Genomic DNA, 14,782 nt, shown 5'->3' on the forward strand with positions numbered 1-14,782 from the left:
TTAATTTGCAAAAAGCAAACATGATTTCAAGAGTCAGGGTTCATCTCAGCTTTCACTGACAGCAGAGATTAAAGTCTTTCTGGAACTGAACTGAAGCCTAAGTACTCTATAATCTATTTATAGTCTGGTAGTCAAATCCCAGATCTGTGTGTTGCTCCATGGAGTATATTGGCCTGGTTCTTTTTGCGCACAGTTATAGATGAGACATGGAGGTCTAAGGAATTACATCTACCTGAATGGAAAATTAAGCCCACATGTCTCTCTAATATATTCTGTTACATTTTATAAACTTTAAATGGTCTCTCTTGTAATATTTCACCATAGTGTTGCTAATGTTACCCTGAACTAGGTTGCTGTCACTAGCTGAAGTGTGACATTCTTTGTAGCTGTAATCCAGATTTCAAGGTTGGTGAAGTAAGTTCATTACAGCAGAAAAAATGAAGTCATGTGAAAAAAAAGTTTAATTAATAATTCTACAAAACAGATTTATAATATTTTATTTCCACATAACAAAATAGTGGTTATACTAGAATGTGTGAGAAACACCAGTATTTGTTTTCTGTGCAGGTAAGGATACATAACAAATTGTAATCTTGAGGGTCTCACTTGCCAATGTGTGTCTGAAACAGCTGGTGTGACAGCTGTGGCAAGACTCATTTTTTACTTGCTTGATCTTTTCTTTTCCCAGTAAGCCCATTGCCTTTCAGACTCTGCTCTAGCAGATAACCCCACTTTTACATGGAAAGGACTTTGGCATCAGGTATTTTGTGACATACACAAATCCCTACACAATCATGGTATCACAGTCTGCCTTCAGGTGAGGACTTCCCTTAGCATTATCTCCAGCATTCAGTTGCAGATGCAAACCAGACACTGTGAGGTGAATTGGAGGCCAGATGGAGTTTTTGTTCATAAAGAAAAATTTTGGGACTGGTGCTGAAAGGTCTCCTTTCTCTTTTTTCTCATGTGGTTTCTGTGCAAAATTTAAAATTAAGTGGTTTGTGCTTAAAAGCATAAGATTTTCCACATGATGTAAAAAAATGAACAAACATTTCCATGTGATTGTTTTTTTATTTTAATATGGACTGCTGGTCCAATGTCAATGCATTAGTCCAGATAGTACAAGACATGAAAATAATGTGTCCAAACAGTTTTCTGTGACATCTGTAAGAACCCCAGACACATCTCAATTTCGGTGGTATTTCACATTCTTGTCTCTTCCCTCTATGGTATAGAAGTGGTTTTGGCTGGATTTTTGGATTTTTTTTTTTTTTGGTGGTGGAGTGGTTTTTGTCAGTTTAATTTTTTTAGGAGGGCATCATTTGGTGGTCTGGGTTTTTCAGACTTTTTTGGGTTTTTTGGATGGTTGGGTTTTGTTTGCTTTGTTTTGTGTGCATGTGTGTGTTTAGTTTGCTTTTTGTGTTCTACTCTTCTGTTCTTTCATGTTATTTCTCCTACTAAAAGGGGCCATGCCCAAGCCCAGATGCTTTCTGGTGGTGTAATGTATGACAAAGCAATAAGAGGAACAGAAGGCTTGGCAGGTGTTTTGGTATGGAGACAGCACAAACTGCAAGACACAAAATCTTAAAGCTTAAAGTTGAAAATTCAGTTAAATTTATAGAAGGTATATTTTTTACTTTATGAAATTTTTTTCTTAAAATATGTTTCAAATCTTCACTCTCAAACCTCTTTTTGAAAAAAAAAAAAAAAAAAGTAAAAAGAAACCCAAGCCAAACAGACTAAAAAATCCCCAGAAGTCCAAAGAAATGTCACCATCAGAGGTTTTTCATATCCTCCTTCAGAGACTTCATGTAACTTACTCCCAGGATGCTTTTTGTTGAAATTAATTGTCATAATCACATATTAAGACTGCCTGTGAACATGTCTTGGCTGTAAAAACTGGATGCAGAGCATATGTGTCTATGAAAATACAAATGAAAAAAATGAGAAAAACCCTGTGTCTAAATATTTATATTATTTTTTGGTTTTGATGGTGATGCATCTCCATCCCATCTTCCCCAGTGACTGTCTCAGAATGTCACTTGCCTGGGAAGAAAGGAGGCGATTACAAAATCATATTATCTCCAAATTATAAATTCCAAAAAGAAAGGTCACATTAAATGGACTGGCTGCAAGGATTGTGATTAATACCTCACTTTTGACCAAGAAAGACAATTTTTCCTCTTAAAGTGAAATTTATCACTCTGTCCAGCACAGGAACTGTATGCCATTTGGCTCCTTTTTTAATTTGTAAGGCATGAGTGGTTCTCAGGTTGATTTTGAGAGTTGGGGTGATTTTCCCTCTATAATACAACTATTTATACAGCAGTAAGACTGAAGTATCTTTTTGTACATGTTGCAACTCATTGAGTTGCTATTATTACAGAAGTAGAGCTTAAATTATCTAGATTTTTGCCTGGCTTTCTGAGTTATTACATATTTAAATTTTATATGCAAAGGTAACTGAAACAAATGAATATTTCATCAGTACTATAATAAACAGAAAAATCTGAGGTTTTGCCTCTTTTTTTAAACCCATGTAAATCTACAGCATAAAACATAAGATTTCAGAGAAACAGAATCCACAGCGTGATATGGAAATAGCAAGGGTGTTAAGGCAAGGTTCAATAATGTGAAGTGTCTTTTTTAGAAGTCTTTCCTAAGTGAGGGTTGACTGAGATTCACCACTCCAGTGAGAATGTGCTTAGGGCCAACAGAATGAGTTTACAGAGAGCTTAGAGAAGCTGTGGGCTGCTCAGTGGTTGATGCAGAGCAATACACAATAGGTAGCTCTATGCTTATTAATTTAAATTCAATAATAGCTTTTTAATGCCTGCATTTCTAGATGATTAGCAACAACCATTTTCCTGAAAGTCTATGCTGACATTGTGCTTTAAAGTTACCCTCAAACCAAATTGCCCACCCATCCATCTTGGGCTGTCTCTGGAGTACCTTTGGCTCTAGAGTGTGATTGTCTCTCTCAAAGTGTTTTCAGGACAGGGGTAACTGGGGAGAAGGAAGATTTGTTAATTTTTTTAGTCAGGCATTGCTGCAGCTGTCCACAGTTACAGGGTGAAAGTAATTTTTTGAGAAAAAAATATCTCTAGTCAGGAAAATAAATAGGCTGACTGGTCCACCTCCTGTTCTAGCCTTCAGCACAGCACCCTGGGTTTCTGAGGATTTATGGAAGGTTAAAGAGGCTAATTTGTTAACAGACGGTCAGCGTGTTGCTTCCAAGGACAGCCGCATCGCTGCTCTCAGGGATGCCTGTTTCCCACTCCCATGCTGTGTCCATTAGACCACTGTGCTCCTGACCCTTTGCTGGGAAAGGTCTCAGGGCACTGCTGGCCTGAAAGCTGATGCCAAGTCCCAACTGCGGCAGTGGCGTTCTGCTCACCTAAATTCCACCTGCAGCTGCAATTGGATACGGCATTCCTCATTTCCGAGCCTGAACTCTCGTTTCTGCCTCACCCTGCGCCGCTGAACAGCTGCTGTGCTCCCCCTCTCCCTCCCCGCAGGTGGCTGCCGTTGATAATGTCTCATGTAGGATCAATCTTGGTCCCATTGAAGTGAGTGGGAATTCTGCCAGCGTGTCCCAGATCTGGCTCTGCATCCAGCTGGTAAAGCACTTGCAGCTCCTGCAGGAGAAGAGGTGCTCGGCTGATTAGCCACGTTCATTAGCAGAGGCGGGTGTCAGAGGGAGAGAAGGAACCAGAGAAACCCTTCAGCTTCCTTCTGACACCACAGGCTGGGGAAGAGCTTAAATGCAGCACTGCTTTGTGTGCACTCAAGGAAACAAAAGCTAATTAAGCTGAAATCTGTCATTTTCTCTGTAAGAGTTTAGCAGGGTCAGACTTCAAGACAATTAGTGATGAGTCTCAGGAACATGCACACAAGCTCTTCTGTAGCTGCTCGGAAACATTTTCAGTGCTGATTGGCTTCCTGAGCTCCCCCTGCTCCACATTTTTTTCCCACATGTGATGCCTCTTTTCAGGCCCTTGGAATCCAGGAGGGCTGTTAGCTGAGGAAATCTGTGCTTAAAGTAAGAGCCATGAGGTAAAATCCGGCCCTTCATGACCCAAATGGCGGGAAGTGTTCTGGGACGTGCTCGCTCACACACAAAGTCCATGTGCACTGTGAAAACAGGCTAGCAGGCTGTTCATAATCATTTCTATTTCTGCAGTGTAAAACACAGTCCAGGGGATACTTAGGGGTTCATATATTTTGTACCACTGCGTCCACGTAGTTAGTGTGCAGAGTAACAAGGGATGGAGTTGCAGAGTGAGAGAATCTGCAGTTCCCAAGCACATTTCTGCAGGAATGCTCATCAAATACTGAACAAAAGTGCACACCAGCTTAGACAGGACAATTTATGAATTGCTAATACACATTACCTCCCTCTCTGGTTTTGCTTTAAATTCTTTATAACAATTTGTAACTGAATATATAAACGGAAAAAGTTAGCAAGCAGTTTTAAGAGTTGCTAGATGAAACTGAAGTGTTGTTAGGACAGGAAATGACAAATCTTGACTCTTTGGCCAAAGTTTGATTCTTTCCCTTGCAATAAAAGTGTTAATGGCTATCCTCCTTAACATCTTCCAGTGTTGCAATTAGATGTCATTACAATTACATCTTCCAGTGTGTGGTGCATTTCCACATGAAGGAAGGAGCAAGCTGCTTCTTCTCTGCTTCTCTCATGGGTAGGTGGGGTTCTTAATTTTCTCCCAAGAAAATTGGCTGTTGTTTTTTTCCTTCATGAAGAAAACAACCATAAACACTCAGTGCTTATGGACTGTATCTACTAACACGTACTAGACTTGATTGTCTCTGTTGATGGATCAATGTCAGGGATTTCAAGTTGAGCACAGGTGTTGGCATGTGCAGCCCTGAAGCTGTTGTTTTAGCTTTGGAAGTTGACAGCTTGGCCATACAGGAATGTTTAAAAAGACTCACAGGAGAGTCATTGTCATTAAGGTTTATTAGTTAAAGAAACACAGTGTTTTGTTATTAAATCTAAGTAAAATAGATTTTGGGTGATGCTTCCATGCAGGGAAGATGGGTAGCAGAATGAAATTGTTGCTGTCCTTTAAGGAAAAGCCCTCAGATGTCAACAGCTAAGGTAAGCTGCTCCATTTCCCAAAGCACAGCTGTGGACTGAAGATTTTTGAAGAAAAGTTTTCCAGATTAGAAATAGGAAAGTTGAGGGAAACACGAAAAATTCTCCTTTGATGAAGAGAAGACTAGAAATTCCCTGTTTCTTAATGTGATACAAGTCAGATATTTGCTGCCAGGTCAGGAAATCATAATCATACTCTCAAGGAATGTACTTTTAGTGAAGTATGTTGCATGAAACCAGGCTGTGCTGGTTTCATCTGGGGCATAATGCACCTTTCACTTCATATTATTTTTGTTGTAAAAAGACATAGTAGGAGGACAGGAACAGGCAACAATCAACCTGCATCTGCATATTGTTTTCTTTGTATCTTTCCCTTCCACCTGGTAAGTATTTTTACTTCTTGTTGTATTTTTATCTTACTTGTTCCTGAGAAGATGTCATATTCTCTCATGGGTATATTTCAATGTGCATTCCTGATTGTAGGACTTAAAACGTCCTGAAGAAGGTAACAATGTTTTCACTTAATGCTGTCTAAACTCCATTTTGTAGAGGTGCCTTTATCTCAGGAACTCATAATTCACTTGTTGCATACTTTACCTTCCCTCCTTTTCCATGTCACTAAAATGGCCTGTGAAGGTCCTCTCTGACAAATGAAAATGCTCTGGAATACAAGCAGTAGGAAGCACATGCTATTTCATGCACCAATGCAACTCCATTCTGTTCCTATTAAAAGAATTTTTTCATCATGAGTGTTCTTGTCCTTTTTCTCCACACACAACACTAAAACTTCTGGGTCTTATTTTCTAGCTTTTGTTGTTTGTGATATACGTTCTGCTTTTGTTTAGACTGGAAGGAGACCTTTTTATTTATAATAGAATGTAGGATTACATAATTGCATAGAAGTTTTTTGAAAGATGAAAATAAAACTAAGAAACTGCCAAAATTTCAGACATAATACGAGAAGCTTGTTTTATGCAATGTGCAACCAGTTGGTTAAATGAAGAGAAAGGAGCTCAAAGACCAGGAAAGCATGTGAGGAAGGCAGCTCATGTCTCACTATTTTGCACTGTGTCATCCACCATGGTTTCTCAAGGATGAATATTTTCATTGGCATAATACATTGAATCACAAATCTGAACTTGGCTGAGGCACACATATAAATAATTACAATTAGGAAAGTTGAGAAGATTTAAGATTTAGTGTTCTGGACAGTGATTTGATATATGACACTTGCAGGAGAGAGAAATCCAAAATGTGGACCCTTGATCATAGGTTTTGGGGAACAATGAGAGATAATGTGTGATGCACTTTTAATGACAGATCCCAAAATATATTAGGACAAGTTAAGTCCTAAATTAGCTGAGTGGCTAGGACTGTGTTGTAAGGAGTGTCATAAGCATTAGCGTTTCAAGGGTGGCAGAATGGATAATAATTTTACACTGAAATGAAAATGATAGATTATTTTCCTTTCTCTTGATAAAGAACTAATGGAAATGATAATGTGTTTTCTGGTTTGTATTATTTGAGGGAAAATACATCTGTGAATGTGCCAAGTGTCTGCTCAAAATAAGAAATAAGATATACAGATGTTGAGTATTTGGCCTATGTCTTTGTAGATATTGTTTCAGAAGCACATTATTTAAAAGAAAAAAATAAAAATCTTTCAAAGCCTTTTCTGAAATGCTGTTTTATAGACCATACACAAGGATCTTATTTTATTACAAAATATATTCTATCAAAGGCTATTGACAAAAGCCATCATTATTTGGCTGTGTCATTTGTAGCTTTACTTCCTATTGAAATATGGGATCCATCTGCTCACTGATCACAGGATAACAGCCGTCATTCCCACTTGCTTATCATAAATGATAGATCTGAAAGTACCAGAAATGTGATGGAGAACAATCCCAACCCCTGGTCAGTTTCTTAAATCATTCATAGTTATCTTAATTTAGGCCAGGCTGATATGCCTCCAGCAGATTGACTGAATTCCAGCTTCACTAAATTCAGTTTGATCCACTTGAAATTTCCAAGGCATGCCTAAAATTCCCATCCTGCTTTTTTTTTTTTTTTTTTTTTAATAGCCTATTTGCATTGATGCTCCATTCTGGTGCTGTGTTGGTACATGTGAATCTGGCTCATGTTTTAGCTTACTGCTGTGCTGTAAAGACTGCTTTGTTTAATCTTAAAATGAGTGTGTCACAGAGTTTGAAGAGTCATAGCTATGAAATCTGGCACACTAAGCACCAAATCCATCCCTAAAAAGCTACATGGGAGTTGGTCACAGACTAAAAGGATCTGAATGTCACTAAAAAGTGTAAGTTATTTGTCTGTTGCTATGTTGATCTGTTCTCAAATTCCAAGATGCCTGTATATAGCATTTTCTAAATAAGAAAACTTTATTTAGAGTTTGGCTTGAGAATGTGGAGTCAGCACCAAAAATTTGGTCATTTGCACTCTGATTGGTGTGAGTGATACAGTACAAAGCCAGGATTCAAACTGCAGGAAGGAAAGTTTCCCAATCCCTGGTGTGATTCATAGGTTATCTGAAACTTTATCCTACAAATGGATCTCATTCGACAGCCATTAACTCTCTGTCCCTCTCCACAATCACTTGTCCAACCTTTTGATTATCCTAACCTCCCAGAATTTAAAATGGTGTTTTGGAGCTTTGTAGAATTTTTTGCATATACCTGTCACCAGCTTTGCTTCTGATAACTGCTGTCAATATTGATTTATTTGCTCTGCTTAGCCAGAATTGTTACTCAAAGTTTTTTCACTCAGAAACCTTCTGATGAGGCCACCCCTGAGGTGCCAGTGAACATTATTAATACATGAATGATGCAGAAATCTGCTGAGAATGGCCAAGTTGTGCTGCCTGTGGTTCCCTGTTAACTGCACACAACCAGTGATCTCTCAAGCCCCACACCAAAATTGCCTAAATCACGTGTTGAGGACAAATGACCAAAGAAATGTCCTTTTTTTATTCAAAATTCCTTCCAAATTAATTGTTTGAAGTGATTTAAGAGAGCTTGCAAGATATAATACACCTGGAGCCCTTATCAGCTAAGAGAACATTGTCCTTCCACCTTTAAGCAGTATGTGTCAGCAAAGTACAGAATTATTTGTGCTACTGAGAGATTGCTGCTTGCTGCATTCATTTAACACATAACCCAGCACATGGGCATGGCCATAAATTCATTTTTCTTGAAAATGGAAGAAAAAAGACCCAGAGCTGCACATCTATTCCATGTGACTTGACCAAAGACACACTTGGACTGCATAACTTTAGAATCCCATTTTGCTGTCTGACCTGTGCTAATAGGACTCTATTAAGTCAGTTGTCTTCTTGAAATCTTTTGACCTCTCAATGATTAGTTATGAGATGATGTAAGTGGTGCTGAAGAAATGGGTTATAAGTCACAATCTGACATTATTCCTCACTAAGAAGCTTCTGCATCAGAAAACAGTTCTAATGAGGCAGTTTCTCTTCTATAGCAGCATCTGAAAAGGCTTGGGTAAATTTCAGCTGAACTTAAACCTAGAGTTAGCATTGTTACTTCACAAACTGTGGATACATCCAATTTTAGTTTAAAAGCTTCAAATTGAACCATGTAGCCAGAAGATTTTTCAAAAATTATTTCCTGCCAATTAATTAAAAATATATTATAACAATTTACATTTGAGACTCCTCCTATGGAATTTTTAAATGTGGTATGTTTCATTATTTCATTGTTTTAAATGTCAAGAACTCTAAAAATCAAACAGCTTCTGTGTTTGCTGAGATGAATTGGGGAAGAAAATAACAAAGCTAAGCTCTCATTTGCTGATCAAAATGTAGCCTGCTCTGAAGTACTTTTTCAAGTGTTTGTTTATTTTTAACTGAAAGCAGTGATTTAGTATTGAACACAGAATATTTCTATTTGCTTTGGAGTGCAAGACTAAGAAACCAGTAGAATGATTTGTTGATTTACATTAAGACATTGCCACAAACTGTGAATTCAGTGCTTCCAGGGAGTCTGACTTCAAAGAAAAGATTTTCAGAACCATGGCATTAAAAAATTGCTAGCATGATCATGGGGATTTGAGAGAAATACTTTCCTTTTTCTTACTTCCAGCTAGGAAAACATGGCTAAGCATCCTTCCAACTCTTTGTGGAAACAGATGGTTTGCGATAGCGAAAGACTATTTCAGACTGAAATATGCTCACTTTTTCCCCTTATCATTCTTATCATTTTTGCCAACTGTCCTTCATTATAGTAATTTGTGTGCATATTTTCTATGGAGTCTTCTTTCAAAAACATAACCCAGACCTTTAACATTTTCTGTGCTTCTGTGCTGAATCAAATCAAACCTGGGTCAGCAAAGGAAAGATGCTTGTATTTTCTGTGTGTGCATTTTGCCACCCTGTTCATATCATTTCAAAAATCTAGTTAAATCCACACAGGCTGGTTTCATTTGTGCATTTAACCTCTGCAAAGGTAAGACCAATAAAGATTATATCCAACTGTCACTGTGTTAGATCAAAATCTCAGGCTAAACATATGGTACAGAAAGGTTTGGGGATATAACCCTTGAATCTGGATTTGTGGCGTAGAATTTCTGCTCTTACTTGGTAAAAGATGTGACTGTCAACAGTGCAATTTTCTCAGCTTATGTAGCTGTGAGTCTGGCATGGTGATATATCAGTACAGATTATAAATAGAAAAAGACCAGGCTTTAGTGTGCACTCTTTCCAAATGTCCACCAGTAACAGTGAATAATTTAGTAATTAGACATGTCTTTATCCAATACAGAACAATTTCACTAATTCCAACTATCCTTGCAGGATAAATGGTGGCTGACAGAAGAAGCCTTTTTGTTGTTTGTTTTCTATAGGAAAATATGGAATTATAAAGTGCATTTCTAATGAGTTCCTTTCATTAAACCCCTCAACTTCTCCAGATGAAGAACAATGTCAGGATGAGGGGCTAATCAATTTAGTATAGCAATTTCTGTGAGAATAAAAATCTCCCTTGAGTTAGTGATAAAAGTAATTTAAAAAATAAATCTTAAAAGGACACTTTTAAAGTTATTTACATGTTGTCCTTTCTTCTGCCTTCTTTACCAAAATCCAGCTCTGTGGCTATAATGACAATGAAAAAGAAAAAACTGAGGAGCAGATCAGGTAAAAGCATGGAAGCAGAAGAAGGACAAAAATATTTTTTAAAAAGGTTTTTTTTTTTTTTTTTTTTTTCTCTGTGTTGGATTTTACCCTTGATTTCTTCTCTCTAGTAAGTTTCTTGAGCGGGGAGGAATTGAGGGGCAGAGAAAGTGCTAGAACTCAGTAAGGTACTCAGAAATTCAGCATTTCAGAGAAAAAAAAGGAAAATTCTGATTTCCAAAAGGAATAAAATTTAACATTCATTATATTTATGTGTCATAATAAATGCCAAATCTTTCCATTACTGATATATGTATGGCTTTCCAGGCTGATTTTTATAACAAGGGAAAGCTTCTTAGTTGAGGATAGTTAATCTCACTCAAAGATTTTTTTATAGATCACAGGCAGGGGTTTTTTTCATAATTCATGTTATTAATGCAGATTCCATCTTCCACTGTGAACTTATACTAAGCTGGATAACTATTTAGATAACCCTCAAAGGCAACATTTTCCTGCAGACATTTGACTATTGTGGAATGAATCATTAAAGCAATTTACTTTAGCAAAAAAGAAAAAAATAAAGACTATTTCTGAAAGAGAAGTTTTCATTCCCATGCTGTTTCAGAATTTATTTGCCTATTATGATTCCATAATAACTTAACTGGTCCCATTCCATTCCTGATTCATCCAATAACTTCTTTGAAAGTTGGAAAGCTAATTGCAAAAGTGATTATTTATAATATCTGAGTGCTTTATTCAGGGGGCCCATTAAGAGCATAAACACTGGGGACAGAGAAAGGTTACAACTGTTTTAATGAAAAGAAACATATGAAAGTTTTATACAAATATCACTCCTAGACTTTCCCAGATTTTAAATAAAAACTTCTAATGGAAGTCATGTTTTCCTTCAGAGTATCCAGCATGTTCTATTCTAACCAAACCTGATTATTTTACTCCCAATACAGTTATTGCACTTTACTTGACAATGTTGTTGTCAAGATTTTCTTGTGGTATTCCCAAAATCAAATGTTTTCTTAAAGTCATGATGTTTAATGAAGTAGTGAGAATTTCAGCTTGTACTTTTGAAAAAAAAAGAAGGGCCTCAAAACACACTACTTCATCTTCAAGTAGTTGTTTGGTTTGTGGTTTGGCCTTCTGTTTTTAAAGAATCATACCACTAGCAAATCAATGTGGTGACTGTCTGAGATCAGAATATTTTACATTTTCACTGTTACCAATCTGCTTTTAGATGAATATGGCACCTCTGAGGGCCAGCAGGACAAGTGACATTCTACACCATCTGCTGTTCCCTTGGACAGACTGGATCATCCAGAAGTATTTTATTTATCACAGCCACAATTCATCTGTGAAATGATGAACTGTTTAAAAATGATGGGTTTCACTTTTTTTCATGGTGTTTAAAAAACCAAACCAAAACAACCCTTGGGTTCTCATGCCAATTGTTCACAAAGACATAGGCAACACTTTTGGTTAGCTTTTTGTTGTTAAAATATGATATTTTGTTAAGATAGAAAAGCCTTGCTATTCAGTTTCAAACTATTTCAGTTTTAGTTTCACAAAAGATGATTTTGGATGGAAAAAGAAAAGAAAGCAGAAGTTTGTAAAACCTTCCTTTCTTTCAGCGTGTTGGTCTTATGTGTTAATGCCCAATGACACATAGGAGGGATGAGACCTCAGTTTAATCCATCATCAACTGACAGATTTTGCATGTGTGTAGAGCCAAAAAGATGATTTGGAAATCTGAATATTTTATATCCTGTGCCCTATGTGCATATTCAACTCAGACTAACATTTGAAATCATCCTCCGGGACAAGGTCATAAAGATTTAATTTCCAAAGTGTTGTTGTCATACAGCTTGGAGCTTTGCAGCTTCTGTGAGCATTGTTTTTCTTTTGAATATAGAATAAACTGTTGTGAACAATATCATGAGAGGAAATTCCAATCTCCCATATAGGCCCAACCCTGAATATTTCCTACCTCCACTGGAATCAATTTTATTTTGGAGTATTCAGTGACTTTAAGGTATTATTATAGTGAATTAATATTTTCCTAATAGATGCAAACATGGTAGTGCAGTTTATTACATTTTTTCTTCAATTTAACTAGCACTCTAATTTTTATATCATTTGCTGTTCTAACGCATGGCATTTCTCTCTTCTTTCTTTTGCTTCCCAGCCTTTGGACAAAACCTGAGGCATTGTATGAGCCAGTCATTATTTTATTTTGTAGTGCCAGGTCTCTGCTGTGTCAATAGACAGAAGTGTGGGGTATGTGAAGGCAGTGAGGGAATAGAAACTTCTCTGGATGAACTTGGAAGGACAAGGATGTTGCCTGAGGACAAAGACAAGGACATCCTTGAAATTGTGAGGCAACCCCTCCTTTCAGTATATCTAAGTGTTTAATGCTACATCCCTCAGGCTACAACTGAGAAAAAGTCAAGACTATGCCAGTATGATGTGAACAGGATCCACATCTGGAATGTAGATGGCCTCCTGCAGAGTTAGGTAGCCCAGACATCTGTATCAGGATACATCCTGGAGCAAAAACAGACCCTTACATAGGGAACAGTGCAATGTCTTGACCTTGGAAACATTCATTATGGCTGGAGAGGGATTTTTTTTAGACAGCGTGTTCTTACCAACTCTAATTTTTGAGTTGATGGGTAGGCCAGGGGATAGATTGTGTTTGATGTGGGGAAGAGGAAGCCATGGCAAAACTCTCCAGTGAGCTCCTCCTGGGAGACCAGAAATGAATTGCATGTGAGCCATGTTAGTTACTCGATGAATAATTGGAAGGGCTTCAGATACAACAGCGATGAGAGCACTGTAAGAACCCATGGAGAGTGTAATCATGAAGGTAACAAAAGATGGGGGGTGTTCAGCTTCAGAGCAACATGCCAGGAACATGATATAAGATGTTAAACTGGCTAAAATATCAACAGATCAAACTGAGCAAGGCTGAGACATAATGTCATCCTTCAAACTGCAGATTTGGGACTGAATTTACACTGAACAGTTTGAGACTCTTCCCACTGAAGTCTGTGGCAAGCTGCCAGCTGACCTCAGTGGGAACAGACTTAGGCCAGAAGCTACTGTGCAAGCAGAATTCACAAATGAATCGATGCATTACAAATAAAAGTCACGGTATGCGTGCCAGAGAAAAGGGAGAAGGGCAGGGAGAAACCCACAGATATTTAAACCAAAGGAAAAAGGACAGCATACAATCCAGGATGGAGGGTCAGTGGCCCCAGGTAGTTGAAAAAGATAAGGTAATAAAAGATGGACTAGATTCAGAGAGTGAAACCAGCATCAACATCCACTTGTAAGAGAAGGTTCAGGTTCTGCAGCCAGTCAAGGGGCACAGCAAAGGTGTCCTGGCTCCTGACAGTGGCAATGTGGTGCTGTGTGGGAATCCATAAAATCAGAGGTTTGGGAAAGCTGCAAAAGGCAGGCCTCAGAGACAGCAGAACTGTGATTAGACATAAGCAGTAGCCATAAAATAAGTCAGCAAAAAAAATTATGTAAGAAGTAGAAAAGTAAGAACAAATAGAACAATGGTCTGTGTATTAATGCTTGTCTAGAATAACTCCCTAAGCTGCAGAAAAGTATATGTAGTGAGACATTAGGAAGTTTTAAGCTTAATAATGGAGCTCCGTGCATTGTGTTTTAAGGCTTAAAAGCAGGTATTGTATTCTAAATAAGCAAGCATTGTTTTAACCAAAGGTACATGTGCTTATAGTGTTTGGATAGAACTACTGTCAATGTGCTTTTTCTTTGTGTGATTGGTCAAAAAACTTATAAAGTAAGTTGTAACATTAGGTTTTTGGTCTGCTGCCTGGGATGTGAGCTGCTGGCATCTTCCCATTGTCATAACCATGTAATGAGACTGATTCTGGAAAATAAAACAGCTAAAGGCATATTCCACAGCAGTCCTGTCCATTTGTGATTTGTACAGAGCCCCTGGCCAGTGATAGTGCTGGATCAGCCCTACAGAGGAGAGATTCAATGGAATACTGAAACCAATTCTATTTTTTTCTGTTAGTGTGGGCATGATTGGGAATTAAAAATGTGCTGATTTGGTAGGGAGCTCTTTACTCTTGTGGACACTGGGTAACCACATTAATCAGATGCAAATTCTGAATAAAAGACCTCCTTACCTGAAAGGAAGGATACAGCAATGCAGGTTTGAAAGCAACTATAATACTGAAGGAAACACTGGTATAAAAGCAAAGGAATAAATCCATTTTTTTTTCAAAAAGAAGTGCTAATGTAAAATAGAGCTGCTGCACCAATGTCAGCTAATGCTGTGACCTGCACTTGGGGGAAATCAGCAATGATAGAAACAACCTCAGTGCTCTGACCAAACAGCAAATGACATGTAATGTGATTTGATTGAACAGATTAAATTGAAATGTCACATTACCAACAACCTATGCTTCTCTGAGTGAATGCATTAGGAAATTGTCACAATGGATCTGCCTTGGAACACGGCACAACAAATG

The sequence above is a fragment of the Melospiza melodia genome, chromosome 4, assembly GCF_035770615.1.
Source record: "Melospiza melodia melodia isolate bMelMel2 chromosome 4, bMelMel2.pri, whole genome shotgun sequence".
Lineage (NCBI taxonomy): Eukaryota > Metazoa > Chordata > Aves > Passeriformes > Passerellidae > Melospiza > Melospiza melodia.